An 11,848-nucleotide genomic window follows, 5' to 3' on the forward strand; every position below is an offset into this window, starting at 1 on the left:
TGAAGATGGAATATTTTTTTCATATACAAAATATGTCAGGGACCTTCTCATTAAATTTGGTTTGCTTAACTGTTAGCCTACAACTACATTATGAATGTTGATGAAGAAATGCATCTTAATGGTAGAGCAGAGATGAATGATGTTAGTTTCAGAAGCATGATTGGAGGTTTGATTTACCTAACCCACACTCACCCCAATATTGCATTCTATGTTGGTGTCATTTCCTGGTTAATGCAACAACCTTCAAAGGTTCATTTGGAGCAACAAAAAGGATTTTGCATTATATCATTGGAACTATGGAATATGGGATTTGGTACTCATAAGTTTCCAATTTTAGATTATGTGGGTTCATTGATAGTGACTATTCTAGTTCATTGGATGATAGAGGGAGCATTTCAACTCATGTTTTTACTCTAGGTTTAGGTGTGGTGACTTGGAGTTCAAAGAAGCAAGCTACAACAACGTTGTCAACCTTAAAAGCTGAGTACATTGCATTAACTTCAGCAGCTTGTCAAGCCATCTGACTTAGAAGGATGTTAGAAAAACTTCAACATAAGCAAGAAAGTGCAACAGAAATATACTATGACAACAAAGCATCGATCGCCATGACAAAGAATCCAAGTATTCATAACAGAACTAATCACATTGATGTCCACTTCCATTTCATTTTCTATTTGGTCGCAAAAGAGGAAATACTATTAAAGCATAGAAACACTCATAAGCCATTAACTGATAGACTAATAATGTCTTTGGCCAAAGGCAAGTTAATCTATTTAAGAGCTTTGCTTTGTGTCTGTAACATTGAATTAAGGGAGAGTATTGAAGACTGATTCAAAGTATGACCTAGTCAAATTTAATTTGTTGGTAGTTTCCTATTTTCTTAGTCTGTTGGAAATCATGTTGCAGTATTTCTTTTAGTTTACTGATATTGGATAGTTGTTGCTTAATTAGTGAAGTAGTGGTTAACTTAGTGACTTAGTGGTTTATTTATGTTGTAAGTCTATATAAAGGTTGCATCTTCCTTTGTTTTTGATACACAGAAAAGCTATGTTTCAACACATATTCAGACCTCTTACTTTTAGCCTTTGTTCTTTAAGTTTTTTTGCAGTTGTTTTCCCAACAGGTGGTGCTATTAGCTGGCTGCTAGGTGGAAAAGAAACGTTAAGAGTCACTTGAATTTCTTCTTCAATATATGTTATATATACATATTTATACACTATATATATAATATTGATATATACATATGTGTTACTGTCATGTTTTTACAACAAGAATTGTATAAATCAATATCTTTATAAATGATTTATGTACCTACCAGCATAATGCTTTAACATCCCATTGACAGTCCATTCTGAATAGTCGTTGATCAACTTTATTATTTTTTTAAAGCCTCGTCCGAGATGTTGAACCCTTCAAATAGGTAATTCTTCCGTTCTCCCGAATTGACAACTCCACTTTTATATAAATAGTGTATAAACATATTTATACACTATATATATAGCCGCCATGTATATATAGTGTATACATATATATACATGTTTATACACCATTTATACAATATCTATACACATGTATACTCCATTTATACAATAGTAATACATTACATATACACTATATATACATGACAGTTATTTTGCTATAATTTTTTTTGCGGCTATTTTCTCCGTAAGAAAATGACTATATTTTTTACAAACTAATTACTTTTTTTTTATGTATTTGAAATCATTCCAAACAAAAAAAGGGACTTAAGAGCCCATAATTATTACCGCAAATATTTAGATTTAATACTTCGGTTATCTTTGTAATTGTAAGCTTGACATCGTTTTGATCTCTTTATATTTGTGTTACATGAAAATTTTATTGCAACTTTTATTTGATCTATTTGTAAGTTTTCTATCTAGGAGAAGATGTATTTGTTCTGGTATAAAATCAGTCTTCCAAATATTTACAGTGTGACATAGATAGGGTGATACGCGATACTTATACTTGTGGTTAATGCGAATGGTGTTTGTCTCTATTGAAGTCTATTTTCTTTTTACTAGAATTATTTCATGAAAGATGATGTGCCATATATTTGAATACATAGTTGTGTTTAAATTACCAAGAGAAACCTTCTGATGTATAATGACATGTCTAGGGTGCTCTCTACCTTTTAAACATGTTGTGGGACAAAACTTTTTTGTTATTTTCGTAGTTTCACTTAATATTAATTTTTGATCTTCTTTTTCCTTTATATCATATAATAATTTGAAACACCCTAGAATTTGGCCTTGGAAAATTTGTGAGCGACCTCACTATCCTAGTAACGACTCATCATACGAGTCGTATGGTGCGGATACGGGTCAGGTGATCCTAGTCGTTAGGTGATCAGTGGATGGTGGTTGAGTTTTCTATCTTGGTAATGACATGGTGGTACGAGTCATTAGGGGTAGTAACGACTCGTTCGGTCGATCCTTAATCAAATAAGAAACTTAGTGACTTGACTTGGCTCTGAGTATGAGTGGCTAACTAAGAGCTGTAAGGATAGGTTACGAGTGGTAGGTTGAATCATATGTTGTCTAGTATCCAATCCCTTGAGTTTTGTCTTGGATACAACTAGACCATACGAGTCATATGATTAGGTAACGTGTGGGGTCATGGAGTTGTATGGTGGACAGTGTGTGGGTGCCCAACTCACTGTCTTAAGTGATGACTCAATGATACGAGTCATATGCTGTGTTCACGAGTCAAGGGGTCGACTTGTAACCATCTGTAGTCTTTTTATAGTTTTAAGCTGGGGGTATTTTAGATATTTCTCACTAAAACCCTTAAGATCCCACGTCCCTATAGCACTTTTTGGTCATTCATTCCACACTTTACAAGATCAAACATCCTCTTTACTCTCTCAAAATCCTCTCAAGTAAAATTGACCAAGGTTTCTCCAAAGTGGTCATCTAAGGGCTTAAGGATCAATTTCTCTCCGTGAATCTTTGAAATTCAAGAATGTGACTCTTCCCTCATTGTTATTTTACTGAAGGCATATGTTTTAATATATGCTTTTCATGATATTGTTATGACTTTGAAATACAGGTTGGGGGGTTTTGGATGTTTATGGTTGCTTAATGTTACTCATGATTTAATTATGATTTTTCATATTTAATTATGATTTTCTACATGTGGGTGCATGAGACTAGTGATTTAATTGCGGGGTCATGATTGAGCCCCAAATTTGATGATTTTAACTTTGATAATGGCATGCACTCAATCGATTTGTGAAATCACCACTGAGAATGATTTTATCACATAGTTTGACTATTCTTGAAATCTTTGCATTGGTGTAAGAAACATGAATTGGTTTTGGTTGATTTCATATGGTTAAAGGAAGCGGTGGCCATGGTTTGATTATAAATGGTTTTGGTTAATTGAAAATGATGGAGTCTAATTTTGTTTAATGGACATATGGCATAAGGTAATAGACTTACAAGCTCTAATTTTTGTATGACAATACCAATAGTTAATGCCTAATTAAAAGACTCCTTTGTAAATAGTTGGGAATGTGTAAATGATTTAATATGAGCTTAAAGTGGGTTGAGTAGCAAAGCCGTGGAAGGTGGGAGTCCCGGGGGACCAACACTAGAAACTCACATTTGTCGATGTGAGGATGGTCTTAGTGACCGTGTGCATGATGTCATACTTTATATTTTGGGATGTACTAGTCATCTCAGGTTTATTCTCTGGTCGTGCGGCTACCACACCCTGAGGCCCTTTCAGCAAGGGGAGCTGAACCCATATAGCCCGTGAGTGATTTTAGGACGGTCAAGCTACACAACCCAGGTAAAGAATTTAAATACATGCTAAACCTTGTTCCCGATTCCGGCTCGATATATATATATATATATATATATATATATATATGTATGTATATATGTGGTTGCATATAGTTATTTGATTTGGTTTTAAATTATGACATTATCTTACCTTTATCCCCAAGATACATGCTAGCTTTCACCCTGCTAACCGTTTTCGGATGTTGTATCCCCACGTGATGTAGGAACTGGCCATACTGCCATTCCTCTTGCTCAGTGACTTTGATTCGGGAATAACTTTGAGTCAAATTAAAGTGGTGAGCTTTCATACTCCGGAAGACTCCATTTCATGATATGGACTTCTTTTTATTATTTCTTTGATTTTGGTTTTGACTATGGTCGGGGGCATGTTCCGATCAGATATTCTTTGATTCTGATTAGAGGTTTCGTCGGACTACTATGGACATGGGCGGTGTTGGTATTAGTGTTAGCGTTGGTATTGATATTGACATTGGGATAGGTATTGATTGGATACTTGGTTGTGGTTGTTTGGCTACGATTATAGACTTTCCTTATTGTCTTTAAATTATTATTAGTTTATTTTGTTATATGCTCGAATTTTTTCTGACAGAGGGAGTAAGGCGGTTACGGTTGGATATTGGGGGTGATCTCCGATCCTGATTACTTTAGATAGCCGACACGACTAGGCCCTGGTTCAAGTTGTGTCATAATCTTTCTTCAAAGAAGCCTAATGTTAAGGTGACAATAATTATTGAGGTTCTTTTTTCTCCGTCGTCTCCTAGGCAATTTGAGCCGACAGTGGTATTAAAGAATTCTACATCTTTTACCCAACTTTGGTAGGTTTCGATTTTCCAAACAATTTTTTTTTTTTGTATAAATTGAAACAGAAAGGAAAAATATAGAAACACAACATACTTAAGTTATTCTAATTTATTGAGTGTTCCTAACTAGAGACATACATTATTTCTTCTATTTTAATTTATGTGAAGGTTTTTCACTAAATAAATAGATTAAGAGGAAAAGAATATTTTGGACTGAAAAGTTTTAAATATTAAGTTATTGCTAAATATTCAAAGTACGAAGACCCTGTTAAAATAGAGTTCACACTTGACAAAATAGTCATTTAGTTATATTTCTAATATTTAGGAAATTATGAATTTTATTTTTATATTTATATGTTTCGAATTTTCTTTTTTTTTAGATCAAAGATAGCTGATAAAATATATGGATCATTTAAAATATATTTTTTAAAAAATAAATTTTATGCTTACTACGTATTAAAGAATAAACATGCAATGCACATTCACATACACTATTAACTAAAGATATGTTTATCTTTCACTATTTTTAATGAAAACATACAAACACTACAGTATTCTTAATGCATCAAGGCACATAAATGGCTACATAGATCCACCTGTTTAAGTCAATTAGATACTACTTTCCCTAAAATGTCCTCTTAGGGTAGTTTTCTTTTCTTTTATATGAAACTGAAATAATAAGTTACATTTTTAGATTTATTAAGATATCGAACGACATGACACCAAAGTAAAATTATTTGCTGGTGCATGAGATGAGTGATGTAAAAGACAATTGATTGAGACTTTCTTTTTCAGAGTCTTCTCACTGAGTCACATTCGCATTTGACAAAATTATTCTACGATGACAATGTTAACATGAGCAGATCTAGAGTATCATCTTTAGGTTCATGTGAACCTAGTTATAATGGCATATTAACTTTGATGTCATTATAGGAATTCATAAACTTCAATTCTGAATCTGTCTCTGATTATATATAATGCTTATGCTCCATATGGATGGTAAATCTTGGACAAGCAAATCCTTTTTTGGCACAAATTGAATACAGATACAGAGGAAGTCTTTACAAAGAAAAATGACATGACATTGACTCTTCCTCATCAGAAGAATACTCATTATATGAAGAGTACCATCATCAAGAGATAGTTCTTCCTCCTCACTTTTCATGGGATTTTCTTCCTCGATATCAATTTCTTTAAGTATGTGATCGGGATGCTTCAGTTCATTTTCTAATTCTATATCCACTATTTATTGAACATCGAAATATCATTTTGGTATGCTACATCTAAAGCATCCTCAATTTCAACATGACCCACAGGCTTTGTTTTAATAACTATCCACCAATCCGATTTATCCATACGTAATGGATAAGGAGCATAATATACCTGTTTAATATTTTGTGCATTGATAAAAGGATCATAACTTCCATACTGCCTTGTATGCTTAACTTCAACAATTTTGTAATGTGGGTCTACCCTTGTACCAATTTTTGGTGTTGGGTCAAACCACTTACATCGAAAAAGTATCAACTTTTTGTGTGACCACCCAGGAAAATCTAGTTCTAAAATCTCTTAGAGCACACCATAATAATCAATATCTCCATTCTTATTGCTAGTGTCTCCTTTAATGAAAACCTTACTGTTATTGCTTTTATAATACTTGGAGCTTTCTTCTGTGCGGAACTTATAACCATTAACATTGTACTTATTCATTGTTTTGACCCATGGTCTTGGACCCCAAGCTATATCTTTCAAAAATTGATTGGTCATGTTATTATTTGGATCATTGACCTATATAGTAGTAAAAAAGAATTAAAAGGTTAGAAAATATTAATAATTTGTAAAAAAGGAAATATATTTAACTTTTTATAAGTTCACACTTACAAAAGATTTGAACCACTTACTAAAATGAGAATAAACCGCATCATATCTAGACAAACTCAAGAACAAACTGTCAAACATATTTAACATTTACAAAATAAATTAATAATGAATTATTTTGAAAAACTCAATAATATAATTCAAACTTACTTATATGGCTGAACTTCCGGACAATTCAATAATACATGTGTTGTGACTGACTTTCTAACCATATTAGTCAAGAATCTTCTTATGGTAGTTTTAGAACCCTTACCTGGTTGATTGAATATGAATAATGGTGGGGCCAAAGGATCATTCTCACCTTCACTGTGTAGAATTGTCCTATTTCTCAAACATGGTACCTGTTTCTCAAAATAATAAGAAAAAAGTGAGAGGTTTCCACAATGAGATATGCCTCACATATAGATCCCTCAATTCTATTGTTTTGGTTGGCTGACCGTTTACACTTGTCAATTTTCCTGAGTTACATCAAGTTATATGAAAATTAAAAGCATGATTAAACATTCAAAAATTAAATAATGTATATAAAGAATGATTAAACACTCAAAAAATAAATTATCTATTTATAGCCCTTACCTTTCCCAAGGGTACATCCATCGACTTTGAACAGGACCTCGGAGTAGTGCCTCATCTACAAGGTGGATTGGAAGATGTTCCATCACATCAAAAAATCCCATGGAAAACCTTTTTCCAACTTACACAAAGTTACCCGAATGTTTTGCTTCATCAAAAGTAGATCATCTCTCTTTAATGTGTTAGAACACAACTCTTTGAAAAATAAACTTATCTCTATACTTGGTTTCATTATTCTTTCAGGCAGGCCACTAAATGTAATAGGAATTAAAGTCTCCATGAAAACATGACAATCGTAACTTTTCATACCCACCAATTTTCTTCTATTATATCTGCACGCTTGCCAAAGTTGGATGCATATCCCTCAAGCATTCTTAAGCTCTTCATCCACTCACAAATTTGCCGTTTTTCCTCCAAAGTGAATGTATATTTGGCCTTTGTATTGATGACCTTATTACCATTATTTGATTGTTTTATGTGCAACTCTACTCGCCTACAATCTTCCTCTAAGTCCATCCTAGTCTTTATGTTATCTTTTGTCTTGTCTCGTACCTCCATCACCGTATTAAATAGATTATCAAAAAAATTTGTTTTGGTATGCATGATATAAAGATTATGAGGGAGAAAATTATGCTTTCAATAATCTAACTCCCAAAATATACTTTGTTTTGTTCAATTATGCTCAACACCATTGTCACGACCCGAGCCGAGGCCCTAGCCGCGATGAGCATCTCGAACCATGAAGCTCGAGCGCCCATCTCTCTATGGAAATTATACACAATGATAAAAATATTTATAGAAAGGAAAAAAGATAACATAATGGATATATGTTCAATCTCATAAGTAACTGGACAATTCGAAGGTAAGTACTTAATATTCAAACTAGATGACACTAGTTTGCGAAATCTCTAATAACACGAAAATGAACATCGGTCTGAAAACTGGGACAAGGCCTCCAGTAGACCATAAAACAGAATGAAACAAAGAAATCTAAAAATTAGGCCTTTCAAAATAGAGAAGGCTCACCAACTGCAACTTCTAACATACACAGGTCTACTGCTGAATGAGACCGCGAGAATGTGCCTCAGATTCTGAGGTACAGGGGGTCAATACATATGTATTGGTATGCAGAGCAATCCAAATTAATGAATTTTATATGACATAAGTGAGAGCAATTCATAAAACAGTTTACATACGATATAGGATAGACACATGGGCATTCTTTGATAAATTTCAAAACACTTTCTTAAAATCATGACTCTACTCTTTATTTCTCTTCTGAGCTAGATGGTACACCCTATAATCTATAATTCCATGGGCTATATGGAATTCGCCCTTGAATTAGTAGCCAAGCCTCCAATCCAAGTTTGATACAAGGATTGAAGTATCAGTAAGGGGAGACACGCAAGACCACACAACATGGTGCCATTATCCCCAATCAAATTAACATGTCATGGTAGTGCACAATACCACCAATCATGGCTCCTAACCATAATCCCAGATTGGGACGACATGAATTAAGGTATAAAATACCACACAACATGGTACCATAACCCTGTGTTGGCAAATCACAATTTCAAGCGTTGAGTCTTTTAACTCGTACTTTTTTCGGGTAACCATCTAACTCTCTTTAAGCCTAATTTTAATTCTTTAAAAACCATGCATCATTCTGAACTCTAAACCTGAAAATCTAAACAAGATCTATATTCCAATTTGTTCTGAATCTATTATGTCATTCATCTATTTTGGTATCATTATACCAAGATTTGTAAGTCGTATCTCTAAGCCATAAAATATCAAGTTTCAATATCTTCATTCAAAACATAAAATTTGGACCACCATATCAATCAAATAGTTCAAGAGAATTCATTCAAAAGATATGTCAAATTGTGCAGAGACTCTCTCTTTTCAACATTTCAACAAACATGTAGTGGTCAAGTATTTTGTAACAAACAATGAAATCTCTTTGAATCACCATTTTTCATTTATATTAGCAAGAATTATCCTCTCTTCAGTTCATATCCAAAATCAAGGCTAAAAAAATAGTAAAGACATTTGAATCATGCTTCTCAATATGCAATTGAATAATTCATAACATATGAAAATAAGAGGTTTTACAACAAGAGAGATTTTAATTGTTCATGCTCTCAATTCAACGTTAGAACTCAAAAATGAATACATACATATATACGAGTACAAATTTAATTTAGGGAAGGCCTCAAGACTAAAACATTATCATAAAAAGGATTTCACAATGCACAATTGTAAATGTAAATTCATAACCCATTGCAAATTCATGATTTCTACACATTTAAACATTATCAAAATGATTTCACCATGCCCATGTATTTTAGAAAAATTCCACATACCTTAGATTACTTAGTTTAAAAAGTAGAACTCGAATCTCGATTTGTTCCTTGGAAATCTTGGACTTAAGGATTGATTTTTCTTGATTTCTTGTTCTTGGAGAAAATCCTAGTTTAATCTTGTATTTGAGAGAGAAGAGAGAATTTTGATGTTGATAACTGATAGAAAAATAGATTATAATGCTTAGGATACAATTTATATTCGTGGGATAGGTTTTAGGGTGAGGAAAAGACCAAAATACTCCTAAGGAAACCCAAAAAGTCACAGAATTTCATCAGTTGACGACCAAGGTTGATGGGCCATCACTCAGTTGATAGGCCATCACCTAGGTCATCACTTTTGGGATGGATTTTACCACTTTCTACCCTAGTTTGACGACTGGGGCTGATAGGCCGCCACGTAGTTGATAGGTCGTCAGCCTCGTTGTCACATTTTGGCAAACAAACACTTTGAAGTAAAATGAGCATAACTTTCTACTTTGATATTGAAATATAAGTGAAACTAGTTACGTCAGAAAAAAGACTCGAAGAACTTTCATTTGATATATAATTCACCCTCTAAATCATCACATACAAGAAGTTATGTTTGATGGAAGTTGACCCAAGTTTAGACATTCATCAAAACTTAATTAATAGAAGAGTTTTCAACTCGTCTTTGAGTTTAGGGATTTTTGTGACCTCAATTCATATTCAAAGGTATTCACACACTATATGATTGATCATCACACATATATTAACAAAGAATCATTGAGTTTGGGTCTATACGCGTAGAAAGAACGGTTCAAACTCTAGCTCGAAAGTACGGGGTGTTACATTATCTCCACCTTGGGATCATTCATCCCCGTATGATGGGTAGGGATTTTTTGAAGCTCTAAAAGTGTAGAATAAAGAATGTAACATCGCATTGGACATTTTTCCTCAGAAAAATATGCGAAGGCAGCCAACGAGCTTTATGATTACCCCTAGGGAAACATGTAAGCACTAAACATGAGATAACGAGACTTGGCGTCGACATGATCTTTGCATATGTTTTATGACACATGATCAAAACATTGTAATACATGAATTTTTGTAAGATTCCTCAGTCTGATTAAGATTGGTACAAGACATGAGATGAGATTCTCATGGGACATAAGAATAGAAAACATTCTCCACTAGAAAATTTGGAAACTACTTTAGTATATCGTCTCCCTCTTAGATCAATGTCACACTCCTGGCCTTACGAACATAACCTCACATCAAAATTTATAGCCACAACTCTCAACACAACAGAGACATCACCATATACTCAAACTCTAAACTCTTCTTGATGAACTATACTCTGAAGGCCTTGCTTTTTGAAAATGCTACTCTTAACTTTCGCTAGCCTCTATAGCCATCACTCTACAACTCCCACTCTCATGAGCTCATACATCCACACTCCTTATCACAAAAGGGGGTGGGAGGGGTATTAGTATACACATGAACGCAAACTCCTCTCATTAATCTCTAATACAAAGACACTAAATTCTTTCTAGGACATCCTTTTCAGGGATACTAATCATAATTTCTTCTAAGTCCCAAAGTCATCAACTTACGACTAATATTTTCATGGGCATAGACACCCACACTTCTAAAACACTTAACACTGCATCTTTAATTCCTTAGAATACTATCATTACATCCCTAATCACATAACCTACAACTTACCAAAATCTATAAAACTACATCAAAGGCGCACATTGCCAACCTATATTTCCTCAAATCAACTCTAACGAACACCGCAAAACAACTCACCAGAATTCTCCATACTATAATTTCAAGAACATAATCTACGTACGTAAAACACTTATATACTTAAAACTTTATCTAACAACATGCCACCTTCGGGGTCAGCTTATTCTCCTTTACCCACGCTTTTATCCGCTTAATGACTCAACCATAATTCATCGTTATAACACTAGTCTTGTGTATATACATATATATATATATATATATATATATAAATATCATAATTATCCACTCCTTATTCCACAAGTTGCCAACCTAGGCTATTTTCAAACACTACACCAAGCTAACTAATTCATTCCTACAAAAAATGAATTATCAATTTGGAGTTACTATTCTTACCACTGCACTCCACATCTATAGTTCAAGCCTATTGTCTAACACTGATCATGTAACACCGATGAAACATGTCATATACTATATTAGTCCATAAAATTGGGAAATCAACCCAAATACCTCATTTTGCTTAATTACTACCTACAATCACATCCCCTCCATGACATTACTATGATACTTCAAAACCCGCTATATATTTCTCACATATAGTACTAGTTTACAATGACTAGAGAAAAGAAAAGCAAAGGGGGTAACGTGTAATGCCCCAGGAAACGGGTCCCGGAGCGTCACACGGTGCTTG

Source organism: Capsicum annuum, chromosome 7 (assembly GCF_002878395.1).
Source record: "Capsicum annuum cultivar UCD-10X-F1 chromosome 7, UCD10Xv1.1, whole genome shotgun sequence".
Taxonomy (NCBI): Eukaryota; Viridiplantae; Streptophyta; class Magnoliopsida; order Solanales; family Solanaceae; genus Capsicum; species Capsicum annuum.